Source organism: Astatotilapia calliptera, chromosome 19 (assembly GCF_964374335.1).
Source record: "Astatotilapia calliptera chromosome 19, fAstCal68.1, whole genome shotgun sequence".
In the NCBI taxonomy this organism is placed as follows: Eukaryota; Metazoa; Chordata; class Actinopteri; order Cichliformes; family Cichlidae; genus Astatotilapia; species Astatotilapia calliptera.
The window spans coordinates 6145165-6158897 of record NC_137440.1 but is presented as its reverse complement, the minus strand read 5'-3'; the positions used below and the strand labels follow the sequence as shown (position 1 = coordinate 6158897).

Below are 13733 nucleotides of genomic sequence, written 5' to 3'. Positions count from 1 at the left end.
TAACATGCCAGTCATATTCATATGGGAATCATGATGTCATGGCAAGTCATTGTGACAAACAGGCTTGCAAAAACTTGTGCAAACAAGCAAAACAGACGATACAAATCCTCTATCATAGTGTTTTGGACAACTATATGTGGACAAGAGGATGGAGTGCTAAGCTATCGGCTTATGCTGGCACGCTCACTAATAAGTCCCAAGTAACCAATGAATTACTAGAAGTTGACTTTCCAAAATAGCAGCACAGCAACAGTGTGTGTCATCAACACTATTTGGCACTTAATTAAAATCTAGTAGATTACTACCAGCCATGCTAGCATCCACCTGCTATCAAAGTGGTGATGTTCTTAATAATGGAAAGTTAAGGTTTTGAACAAAATCCAAACATGGGTACAAACAAGTTTAGCTTTGGAGAGATAAACCAGATTGTTTACGTCTCCAAACTTCAGAAGGCCCATTGTAAAGTTTAGCATTTTAAAATGGGAGTTTATGGGGGTTCACTAAATTTTGTAGTCAGCCTCAAGTGGCCATTCAAGGAACTGCAAGTTTTAGCACCTCTGCATTGGCGTAATTTTTCAGTGGAGGTTACAACTTGATACCAGGTGGAGTGAAAAGAAAACGACAACTGTAGCGTTTTCCAGTCAAGGCAAACATTAAAACATAAAATCTGACTTTCATAATCAAAAACCACTATAAAAGAAAATGAAATTTACTCAGTGTGAAAAAGATTAATCAGTATATTACTATAAAGTTGTGTGTCTATTGCCAGTTATTAAAATGAAATGTTGTTGTTGAAATGTTTTTTTTTGTTTCAACCTGCACACATAATCACACCTGACCTTGCAATGAGGCTCACACATGAAACACATATGCATTCATACATACATGCAGACACACACACACACATGCATGCTCCACATTATCCTCCCTGTGGCACGCACCTAACACACGATACACATTTTCCACAGATCTCCCCTCTGACGCCGGCTCAAAATAGCTCCATCTCGCCGTTGTGTGAAGTGTCCGGGCTCTTACAGCTGATTGTGTGGACCAGAGAGAAACAGCGTGAGGCTGTGGGATGTGACAAGAGCGCCGCCGTGGGTGGAAACTTCTCTTAAAGGAAAATTCCACCCACTAATCCTTTTAGATATCATCAAGTGTTGAAGCTCACTCTTTTGTAGCTCACTCTCAGCTGTGGGCCGTGGGTGGGTGAAGTTAAGTTGGTGCTGACTTAGAACTGCAGTACAGACATTTCACTCCTCAAGCACTAATCGCAGGACTTGTGGCTGAATGTGAATGTGATTTTCCTTCAAGATTTACTAGAAGGAAATCAACAAATCATGCAAACCTCTAAATCCAAGGGGTGTTTTTAGTGGACCTGACACAGTGATTGGGCACTTTTTCCATTGTAAAACAAACCAAACTCAAAGTGACGTGAAGAACTGTGAAGAGCATTCACCTGGATGATGGTCCCTTTAAGAAACATCAAAGAAACTCTCATGCAAATACAATATATCCATCTATCCATTCCAGAATCAAGGTGTAACCTCTTAATTTTCCTTTGCATCAGCTCAGCTCAGGTTCTTTGTGTGCTTATACGTGATGTTTATATGCAAGGGTGTCACTCACTTCAGCAGGTACAGTTAGCAGCAGTATGATTAGCATTGCTGCTAAAGCGTGAGAACGTCTCATCTGTGCATGCTGTGTGTGTGTGTTTGTGTGTATGCAGTCATCCAAGAGCCAAACTTCAGCTGGCCTTTCATCTTCCCGTTCTCACGCCTGTCAGGACTTCCTGCTCACGCCCAGCTGGCCCCGCCCTCTGTGTGGCTGACAGCTCGCCCACTTGCTGTCACTACAGCATACACTTCCTTCTCTTTGAACTGACTCCTTTAATTGGGCTGTGTCATTATGAGGTTTTTTTACATTATACACTGGGAAGTGTTTTCATGTACTGTGCACAGTGGCTTTTATTGTGCAAGGTGGTGACTGTGTTTGTATTCAGTGCGGTGAGTAAGACAGACGAGAGTTTGACATTTGTGGGTTACTGAGAGGCTGTGTAAGTAATTGTTATAGATATTATAAACTCCAAACACATTTAAGGTGCTGACATCAAATCAGAGGAAAAAAAATGTCATTTATGATGGCTGACGAGTTTTATAATACATTACATAACCTTGCATTTTGGCTTGAAAATGCATTTACCACATACTTCTCTGGATTTATGTACACATCTTATTGTTGTCTATGCAATAGTGCAGTTAACAGCCAAATCGTAATCCTTTACAAAATCACTTACATTTCAGTGACAGTCAGCATGCTTTGTGCAGAAAGTTTTTTCCCCATAAATGCCTTATAAAACTGTTTAACTGTGCTTTTAAGAACTTTACCAAATCCACTTCTCACAGACACACTGTGAACTCCCAAATCTTCAAAGCTTTCCATTCATTTAATTAACTTGGTGCATTTATATTCAGTTCCAGTTCACAACAAGTGTTGTGTCAAGGCATTTTTTCTAATGGAGGGGAAATCTCAACAATCAGACCATTCCCTCATGGGCAAGCACTCGATGAGTGTGGTAAGGAAGAACACCTTTTAACAGGAAGAGAGACACAGGAAGACCATACAAGACAACACTGGAATTCCAGTCTGGAAAAAAAAGAGCTGGGGTGCTGAAGCTTGTATAAACCTGACATGTTGTTATATTTTGTCATCAAAATTCAAGCATGAAACGCGCAAAACAGTGCAAAGTGAAGACTTAACTAATAATCTGAATGTTTGTGAAAGCTTTGAATAAGTAAAGCGTAAGGATTTCATTAAAATTGAACATTTTACTGCAGCTCACAAATAGCAAGTGAACAGGGATAAAATGACAGTTATACTCTGCACCTTCATAGCATTATTAAAGCTAGTGAAAATTTTTCAGAATTAATTTGTTCACTTAACAATAAAGGACTTTCTGTCCTGTTAGCATCCTTTACAGTAACAATAAATAATTGTTATTAGCATCTCTTGTGCATGACAGTAAAAAAAGAAGGATAATGTGTTTCAACCTAATAACATACAAAAGATCAAAATATTAACAACATATATAAAATAAAAACAGTTACATAAAACATAAACTGGAATGGAAGCTAACCACACTGATATGCCGTAAGTATCTTGCTTACCATGGCTGGCATTTATAATTTTGCTTACAGCAGATGTAAGTCTAAATGTCGGTAGTTCTGCAGGTATTTGTTCATAAACGTAATTTCTTCTGGTTTGACCAGAGCCCAATCCCCCCGCGTTTTTATTTTAATTGGATTAAGGTGCTTTTAGTGCTTTTAGATCTGAGTGCGGCATTTGATACAGTATGTCATGGAATTCTACTGTTAAGACTGGAGAGCTGTGTGGGTATTAAAGGAGCTGCACTTGAATGGTTTAGATTTTATTTAACTGAGAGATTTTTTTCTGTCAGGTTCGGTGGCTCTTCACCCACATCCACCCCCCTTACATGTGGGGTTCCTCAAGGCTCTATTTTGGTATCAGCCAGGCTCTGCTCTCTCATCTTCAGCTTGTTCAGAATGCTGCAGCAACTGCAGCCCGACTCTGGACAGGCACACATAAACACAAACATATTTCCCCAGTCTTGGCTCATTCCAGTATGTTCTTGATTGATTTTAAGATTTTACTGCTTGTTTTTAAGTCTCTAAATGGATTAGCTCTCTCTGATATTCTGAATAAAAATACTCCAAATAAAACTCTTACGTCATCTGATAAGTTGCTTATCAGTTGCTTATAAGTTGCTAAGCAGACTAAAACACAGAGCAGACCGGGCCTTTGCGAATGCTGCGCCTAAACTTTGGAACAGTCTGCCTCTTCAAATTAGGATCTCTCCAACACTCGACATCTTTAAAACCAGTCTGAAAACACATCTTTACTCTGTAGCTTTTAATTGTTTCTGAGTTTTTGTGTTGTTCTCTTTCTGCGTGTTTGTTTTACTTTTACTTTTTTTACTTTTTACTTTGTACAGTATTTTGGTCAACCTGTGCTTATAAATAGATAGATTGATTGAATTTCATTTTTTTAATTAATTAATTTTTTAATGTAACATCCAAAAGATTTACTGTATCTACTTAATTTAAGCTATTAGTGCAGGTCTGTTTGAATTTGAACCAGAGGGTCGTAGAGCACCACTGGACAGTCCTACCATTTTTGCACTTCGCAGAGTTGTGGTCTCCCTATCTTGTCATTTTTATCATTTTTCTGACCTTATTTTCATCTTCCTTTCCTGTGAGACTCCATGACTCATTACTGGGAAGCTGACTAAGGTGAGTAAGTGTCTAAGTGTATGTTTCTCAGACATCTTCATGCAGGCGACTCTGATGCGTTGCCTCTCTGTGTGACCTGCTGTAGTTTGGAGAGGTTGAGGCTATCATTAGCAGGACCTTTGGCCGTGCCCTTCACTCTGCAGCCAGCTGGTCCCTCACTCCCTCATTAGCTCTGGCCCATCTTGGCTCCACTTTACCTACTGGTCATGTTACTACCTTCCTTTTATCACAATCACCACACAAACGTTTCCCTTTAACCTCGTCTCCCCTTCTCTCCTCAACCCCCCATCCTATCTCCTCCAATCTTAATCTGTCTAATGTGTGTGTAAATAATGCTTGCGTGGTCCAGCAGATAGCTTTTGTTTTACCATCAAACAAGCCCCGACCATGGGAACCTGGTCATTAATTACCATGTGATTCATGGTTATGGCTCTGTGTCTCGTCTCGCCACTAGTCTGTCATTAAGACTTTCCCAGACTTCCCATCCTGGCCTCTCCCAGCTAACAGCTCACCCACACCAGCACGCAGCACTGCTAAATCATCACCATCACTTACACACAGCTTCGACACCTTCTCTTCCTCCAGGAAACTTGTTTCTGTGCGTATTACAATTAACACATCTTTCGAGACAAAACAAGGAAGCCGAGGTTGTTTTAGCTGCTGAATACTAGGACTCGGGAGAAAGTAATGATATGATTTGAATATAGAGAGATGCAATAAGCAGAAGCTGATTTGAGTAAAATGACTTACCTGCACTCGTGGTATAAAAGACTTTGTGACAGTTTTTAAACTGGAGATACAACAGGGTTACCATCAATGTCAAAAAAGGTGATGTGATGTAAATACGTCAGTGGATCTGGAGCATTGCATCAAATATTCTGAGCAATCATGCCTACTTTGCTTATTGTACTGTGATTTAGCCACATGCCACCATTCAATCTTCTCGCCAACTTCTCATTTGTTTGAATTACACTCAGTAATCGTTTCCCCACATAGACTGTGGTTCTGGTTTCTGAAAACCCAGTTTGAGATGCTTCGTGCCCAAAGCACTAAAGTGTGTGTATTCTCTTTTTTTCTTCTTCTTTTGTTCTGTTGACATGAATCCTTAGGCCCCCATTCAGAGGAACGTGGGGCTGTTGTTAGCCTGACAGATGATATTCTCAGCTAGAGGTTTGATAACAGATACACACTGGATGTAATAATGCCAGAATATCAAACTTTACATTGTCAATGAATAAAATCTAAAGACAGTGTGAGTGTTAAGTGAGAAATGTTAAAAACATGAAAGAGAACCTTTCATGAACGGGAAATCATGTCTGATGTAGGTATGGGAATAAGAATTCAGTGAATTTCATTTTTGATCACTTATCGTTCTCTTATGAATTCTCATTGGGCTGTCAATGACTCTGCTTTAAGAGTCACCACTATCTATCAGTTACCTTACAGTAATTGGACCAGTGAGAACTAGTCCAGTATTTCTTGATTCTAGTCACTAGTCTGACGTCACCATGGACGAACAAAAAGCAATCACAGAGTATACAAAAGACGCTCTGGTGTTTCATCAGTCTCCTCACTATTACTAAATTTCATGCCACTGAGAATTTCAGTGACAAAGAGTGGGCAGCAAAATGTCTTAACTTGATAAAGACCTCTGCCCAGACATGAAAGATGCCCAAAAAGCGTGTCTAGGGTGATAATATTCTCCAGTAGACACCTGGTGGAGTCTTTAAAAGACAGTTGTGGACAGAGTCACTGCCAGCTGTTGGCAAAGTCACACCATCAATCTTATTGCTAAGAATGCCTGACACAAAATTTAGAAAGAAGCCTTGATTGTGACAGCCATCGTTTTAAAGACAATAATTCCACGAAACAACTAATCAGCTGCAGATGGAAGAGGCTTTGGACTCTGCCGAGATATCCCCACTTAATCACTTCTGTCTATTGCTGAATGCATTGAATAACATTCTCGGGCTCCCTCTCGCATTCTCTATGTGCTCAAAACCTGAAAGAGGATCTTACTTGATCCCTCAGCCAAGACAGTTGCTCACGTCACTTCACTGAAGGCAGGCAAAGCCAGACTCTGACTGTAAATGCTCTGCTGCATGATCAAATAATGTTAGCATTTAAGTCCTGGTGTAGAGTGTCTCACTGTTTCATTTTACACAGTTTATGAGGTCCTGCTCTCCGTGCGTGTCAGCTTGGACATTCAGTCGCTGCATTTTTCCTTCAAATGTCTAGACTTCTTACTTCTAGCAGGTTATTATGCATTACCAAATTAACCTCACATAGACTGCAACCTTAACTAACACAAAAATAGTGTGATCGTTTTGGGCTTGCTTTGAGATATCAGAAAGTGGTTTTCCAAGCTGTTTGTGCAGCTGTATACTCAATTAGACCCAACCTTTAAGTGGGACAAGTTTTAAACAACCCTGTGTAAAGAAGCTCTTTCCTGAGGAAAAGTATGTTAGTTGTTTTAAAGTCATCCTGTTTATCACAAATAAATATTTACATTCATATGACTCTTGTGGAAAGCGCAGTGCAAAAATAGAACAGGAATACGAGGGAAAAAATGAAGACACAAACAGTGTGAAAGGGTTTTCTAAACAGAAACTCTTTAGGAAGTAAATACACTCAAAAAAATGAAACGTTGACTTTAATTAAAATTATTTTGTCAACAGGTTCCACGAAATTGAATTATGTTAGTTTAAAGCAAAAATCTTTAGTTCATCTAATTTAAAAAAAAACTACTTAAGATTAACAAGACATATTTAAGACTAACTAAATCAAGTTATGTTGTATGAACAAAGATGATATATTTTCAGGTTAGATAGTTTAGATTAGTTACTTCAACACATTTCTTATTTGTGGCAGTAAAATGTTAAATTTAAGTTAGATTAATTCAAATATTATATTTTCAGCCACCTTGTGCTTTATTAATTAGTTTTACATAAATCTATTTTGTCAACAGGTTCCACACAAATGAATTAAGTACATCCAACTTATTTTTTAAAATTTCTTTTATTGCCAACACATTCAGTGAGCATTTGTGTAAACCCAGTCCAAAATAAAACAACAGCTCATTAGGGTTAGTAATTAACAGTATGTAGACAGATGCAACATCAAGACTTTAAATTAAATGTCTGTATCTACCAGAAATAGAAGAGAGAAAAAAAAACGCATTGAAGATCACATAACACATTGATAAGATGACACTTGAGTTATGCACATGTGATGCTAGTAAGGTCTGTGAGTGTTTTTTTCTTTTAGTGTCTAAAATGGATAGCAAAGTTGCTATTTGCAATGATTGCTTAGGGTCAGTCCAGTAACACAATGCCAATGAAGTGCTTTCCTTTAACAATGCAAAGTGAAGTGTCCACCTCAACAGCCACAATTTAAAAAAAATTTATGTAACAACAACAACAACAACAACAATAATAATCATAATAATAATAAATAGTCCACTGATATTAGCAATCAAAGAAAATTACATCACCATCCCAAATAAAACTTTAACAAAACATGCCAACATTATGGTCTAACAATAAAACAGCTTGTCAGCGTTCAGTTTTTTTTGCAACAGCACAGCAGTAACCATTTAACACTTGCCACTGTCAACATTTATTTTACTAGTGTTTGGGCAAAAAACTTCAGATGTAAACATTTTAACATGGAAACAATTGTTCGTCTTTAAAAGTCCACAAAATATACATTCATCCTGCATTCCCAACTTGGATGATCTGATATCCTCGTGTTGGTGTTGTTCCCAGACCATCATGAAAATGTTGTCACATTGTTGTGACGTTATTCTTTTGCGCGCCAAGCCATTCGTGCATTTATGAAATTCCAATGTTGCAAGGACAATATCAATTCTGCTTACTGTTTATTAAAGGGTTACGGTTAGGGTCAGTTGATCGGCGGACAGAGGCGGTTTCACGCAGCTTAAGTACAGTTTTTTGTTTTACGCCGGTTTTTCCCGAAGTCGCAAAAGTATGACGTCATAACATTCTGATTGGTCACTTGCAATGTTGATCCTGGAACAACATTTAGTATGATGATCTGGGAACAACACCAACACGAGGATATCAGATCAACCTCCTAACTTACCCTTATTTTTAGTATGTATTGCAATTACCTTTACAATGCACACAATGTAACACAAACTGAATATGAACATATTTCCACCTCATAACAATATGCCTTGAACGCTAATATACACACCACCCTTCAACATTTCTGGTGCAGTATCATCTCTCAATTAAATCCTTTAAATCTCAATACTTTTGATTGTCTCTTACTAGCCCCCCACAACAGTAAAATCTCTCAAATTGTAGTAGTTTACAAACTTTTCAAAATGTTCTAAATTTCTCTTAAATGTAATTTTCCCGTTATCTGTCATTTACAAATTACCATTTTATTCCCATTCAGCCTCCGAAAAACTTCTGTCCATCTGACAGAACATTCATCATCCAAATTAAAGGTTGGCTTATTCATTCAGTGTATTCTTGAGCAACTGTACCTTGGTCAAGAGTATGCTGACATACAGATGAAGGAAGAGCTTCTGAAGTACTTCAAAGAAAGCTTTCAGTCTTGAGGTTAACTGAGATTCAGTGCATATATCCCACCCATTAAGAGTGCACATGCAGAGGCCAGGTCTTCCAGGTCATGCAGGACACACTAGATGGTTATACCCACATCGGCTGGAGGAGTGCTGGCATCAGCTCTTTCCATGGTAAAGATAGCAAGGGTAATTTGTTCCAGCTCCCTCTGAACAGCTGTAGCTTAGACACAAAAACATAGAAAAATGGCATCCAGTTTTAAAAAAAGAAAGAAAAAGGGCCAAAGCTACCCTTTAATGACGTAAACACAATATTAGGAACATGCACCCCAGTGTGCCACTATTTCAGACTACAGATTCAACGATAAATATAAATAGTTTGGGTATACAAGAAGATTTCCCAAAACATTTAAACAGGTTCCATGCAAATTACAACAACAACAACATGCAACAACATTAGTTATTCAAAATTTGGTTTAATACAGATAAAAAACTAAACTAAAATTACCAACCAATTATTCTTTGAAGAGGATGCTTGGGTCTTCATTCAGGTAAAAAGGTAGTGCCCTGAGGACACACTCCCTCCCCTTTTCAATACTTTCCTTCTGTAGAGAGTGGCAGAGATACAGGAAGAGAAAACAGATATACTTTAGGATGACAGAAACTCACATTATACGCAAAATGAATGACATATCCACTGCACAGATAGACATGTACACAAGACCAACTAATCATCACATGGACATGAATAGTTAACCTGTTGGGCAGGGTTTCCACCACATTATATATGTCCATAATGGAGGTAAAGACAAACTAGTACATCATCTTTTTTGCATTCAAAACATAACATAAAAACATTCACTTCTGGTTTAACCTAAATCAAGGGATCAGATTTTACATATGTTTAGGTACCGTACTTTCTGGACAATAGAGCGCACCTGTATATAAGCCGCATCCGCTCTATTTTTAAAAAATTTAAAAAAAAAAGATATACAAGCCGCACCCAGCTATAAGCCGCAGATATCTATGATGAAAAAATAGATATTTACTGCATGTACAGAACAATCTTGTAGTGCAAATGTACAAGTATGTACCTGAACAGATTCTTTCCGAACAATGCCTTTTAACACGGCAGCAACTTTGCTGATTAAAACGTAACAGAACCAAGAGAAAATAACCGCTATTTATTTACCTCCATTTTTCCTGTATTTGAAACCACATGTCACTTTAATCATCTTCGCTGAAACCCATGAAGTCGTCTTCTTCAGTGTCGGAGTTGAACAGGCTCAGAAGCGCTTCATCACATCTGTCTCCATCAGTCTCGCTCTCCGTGTCACTGTCATCCTCCGGTGAAGTTGGCTCTGAAGGTGCGCCGCTCTCTTCGCGCAGCAGTCCAGCCGTTCGGAACCCATTGGTGATGGTGGATTCTTTCACAGCACTCCACGCTGTTAGGATCCACTGACAGACATCAGAAAAGGATGCTTTTCGCATGCGGCCAGTTTTTGTGAATGACTTTTCACCGCTTGTCATCCAAGTCTCCCACTCAACCCGTAGTGCAGCTTTAAATGCCCGATTTACACTGATGTCAAGTGGCTGCAAAAACTTTGTTGTACCTCCAGGAATCACAGCTGGAATGGAGTTTGTTTTCTTGATCGCTGCTTTCACAGAATCTGTGATGTGGGCCCTCATGCTATCCAAAACAAGCAGTGCTTTTTTCCGGTGAAAAAATCCTCCCGGGCGCTTCCCATAGCACTCCGTTAACCATTCCTTCATTAGACCTTCTATCATCCACCCTTTGGTGTTAACTTTGACCACTATGCCTTTCGGGAGTTGTTCTTTCGGCATAGTTATGCGCTTAAAAATCACCATTGGTTGAAGTTTTTGTCCGGATGCCGTGCATGCCAGAACGCAGGTGAAGTGCGTCCTCTCATGGCCTGTTGTTTTCAACAACACGGATGATGCACCTGTCTTGTTAACGGTCCTGGTCAGAGGCAGATCAAATGTTAAAGGTACTTCATCCATATTGATTATGTCGTCTGGTCCGATGGAGTTTTCTTGTATCTTTTTTTCAACGAATTTGTGGAAGTTTTCAACTTTTTCCTGATAGTCAGGGGGGAGTTGCTGACAGAGAGTGGTCCGTGCCCTGACGGACAGGTTTTTACGTTTCATAAATCTGAAACACCATGACGGCCCACCTTTGAAATCTTTAATATTCATTTCGCGGGCGATTGTTTTGGCTTTCAGTCGGATCTGTACAGTGGATACACCTCGGCCACCTGCTCTCAGTGTCTTCACCCATTCCTCCAGGACATTTTCAAGTTCAGGCCACCTGCTTTTATGTCCTCTGAAAGCTTTTCTCGACTTTTGGCATTGCATGAGCTCTTCCCGCTGCCGCCTCCAACGTCTCACCATAGACTCATTGACGCTAAGCTTGCGTGCAGCAGCGCGGTTTCCCTCCTGGATAGCAAGATCGATGGCCTTCAACTTAAAACTTGCATCATACGAACTTCTTCGTGTGGTTTCCATGATGAAGGGGCGAGGATTTGAAAATAATTACCAGTTGGTAATTTGTTGTGCGTGTTCTATCTGCTAAAGAAAAAGTAGTGTATTCTTCTTTGCATTGATTTTTCATCTATCTTGTTTTTTATTCTAATTCTGGTTAGAGTCCCCCTAGTGGTGGAAGAAAAATCCACAGAATAGCCACACCTTTGTATAAGCCTCATGGCTCAAAACCTAGGGAAAAAGTAGCGGCTTATGGTCCAGAAAGTACGGTAATTTAAATTTTCCAACGTTTTGAGTACCAAACTTTGTCTTGCTTAATATAAATGTAAGTGCACTGTGCAGCTACCATACACTAGCTGTTTACATTTGAAAATGATCTTATTAGCCATAATATTTTGCTACCAACAGAATAACGCACCTGTGTGGCTGGGGCCAAAGTTTGTCTAATTTTCTTCCCTGCAACGCCTCCTTTTTTCTTGAAGACTTTTATGAGCTGGTCAGTGTATTGGTCAAGTTGTGTAAAAAGCCTTGGAACATGTGCAGCAGTAGTAATCCTCACATATTCTGCTTCCACCTGAAAATATGTCAACAAACACAACATACTGTACTGTAAATATACATACTATATGTACACATATACAAACTAAAACTAATGTAGTAAGACCTCATTAAAGCTATAATTTTAACACAAACATTTACACAAAATGCTAATGGAGCCATTACAGCTTTTATTGTTATTTATCAAGTTCCAAAAAATATTGATCACAGCTGATCTGAAAAGAATTTCATGCCTCAGGCCCTTGAACTGCAACCTTTACCATGGTTCAGATGTGGAGAAGAAATAACAGGGGCATGGGATGGGTCACAAAAGAAAACTTAACTTATAAAACAGTTTTGTTTTTAAAAGTATAACAGTTCACATACCACATACAAGCTCAGCAATACCACATACACCACATCAGTATAGGAGGGAGCAGGTAAAGGCAGGATCTGAGATTTATAAAGTAAAACAAGAAATTCATTACTTAATTTCAAGAAGCAAATTATTGTTTGAATTACAACTAAATAAAATACTACTCAGAAGAAAAGCAAGAGATTGACACTGCCATGTGCTAACTTTCTATAGAAGCAATTATCACCAGGTCTGTCGACCTCCATTGTCTGTCCACTCATATGTCTTGAATAATTTTATTAAAAAAATTAAGTGTGTACTTTCACAAACTGTAATTTATAACTACATTGATATGTATAACTCCGCTAGGAAACATGCTGTATTTACAGACCATTTTTACATAATACAGATTACTGATAGAGCAGAACAATGGTGTCACAGTGGCTTTCGCCCTTGACTTTTTGGATTTTAAATGTCACTTTATGCTATCCTTGCTATCCTATTCGATATTTCCGACTCTCGGATTACAGAAAAGGAATCCCAAGAAAGCAAATGGAAAAATAACCCCTTGAAAGAATAACCCCATGAACCCCTGTAGCTAATCCCTTAATAAAACAAAAAACAATAAAAATGTTTCTTACACAGTCCACAAAATAAGCATGTCCAGGACCCAGTAAAACTAATGTAAAACAAGCGCACGCAAACGATATAACATGTCTTGTAAGACAAACGCAAAATATAACCATGCTGGACATATAGATACTACACAACATAGTCAAAGAAAAAAAGTGGTCTTACCTCTCAAAGAAACAGTAGCTTGGCGCCAAAACAGCCTTTTTCAGTTAAATTTGAAGTCTTGTGCATGTGCAGGCACAAGCCGTGAAACCTTCTTGTTCTGCGCGGTTTCATTACAACTGTTTTTGCATTACTGCCACCTTGTGGATATACAAGGTATATCGATCCTAATTGACTTAAATGTTATGCGATCAAGTAACACATTAGTATTATGTACGTTGAATAATAGACACAATTACGTAGACTTGATTAGAAAAACATATGTTAACTTAACAAAAACATATATTTTAAGTAAAATGAAAATAAATAATTAATATACACTGAACAATCCACCTCATTCATTTTTTTGAGTGTAGGTAATTTTAGCCACCAAACCTTAAAGGTTGATTATTCCCATGCTCCATTCTGCATTCCATTGTCAAAACTAATAATAAGAAATATGAATAAGCCACATTTTGCACCATGTTATATATTATTTTATTATCAAAGACACACACACACCATATTGCTATCCCAAATACTCACTAGCATTCACTGCTGAAAGTAGCCACAAATACAGCTCCTCCTCTTTGAACGACCAGTAACTGTTCAAACTATGCTTTGAACTATTTTATAAGATTTAAGTCAGAAATCTGTGATTGATAACTAACAAGACAGGGTAAGATAATCAAAGCACTGA

The 13733-nt window shown here is 38.4% G+C and overlaps 1 long non-coding RNA gene across 3 annotated transcripts; it reads right to left on the bottom strand.

The window, feature by feature from the left end:
- Positions 1-7164: 7164 nt before the first annotated feature.
- Positions 7165-13051, bottom strand: LOC113033047 (uncharacterized). Of its 3 annotated transcripts, XR_013903824.1 has the most exons (4): positions 12292-13051; positions 10058-11941; positions 9378-9470; positions 7165-9088 (listed from the first exon to the last, which is right to left on the bottom strand). It is a non-coding gene; the product is annotated as an uncharacterized LOC113033047 (long non-coding RNA). The 3 variants fall into 3 exon arrangements; XR_013903822.1 differs by having other exon boundaries at positions 9378-11941; XR_013903823.1 differs by having other exon boundaries at positions 7165-9470.
- Between the last annotated feature and the right edge of the window lie 682 nt (positions 13052-13733).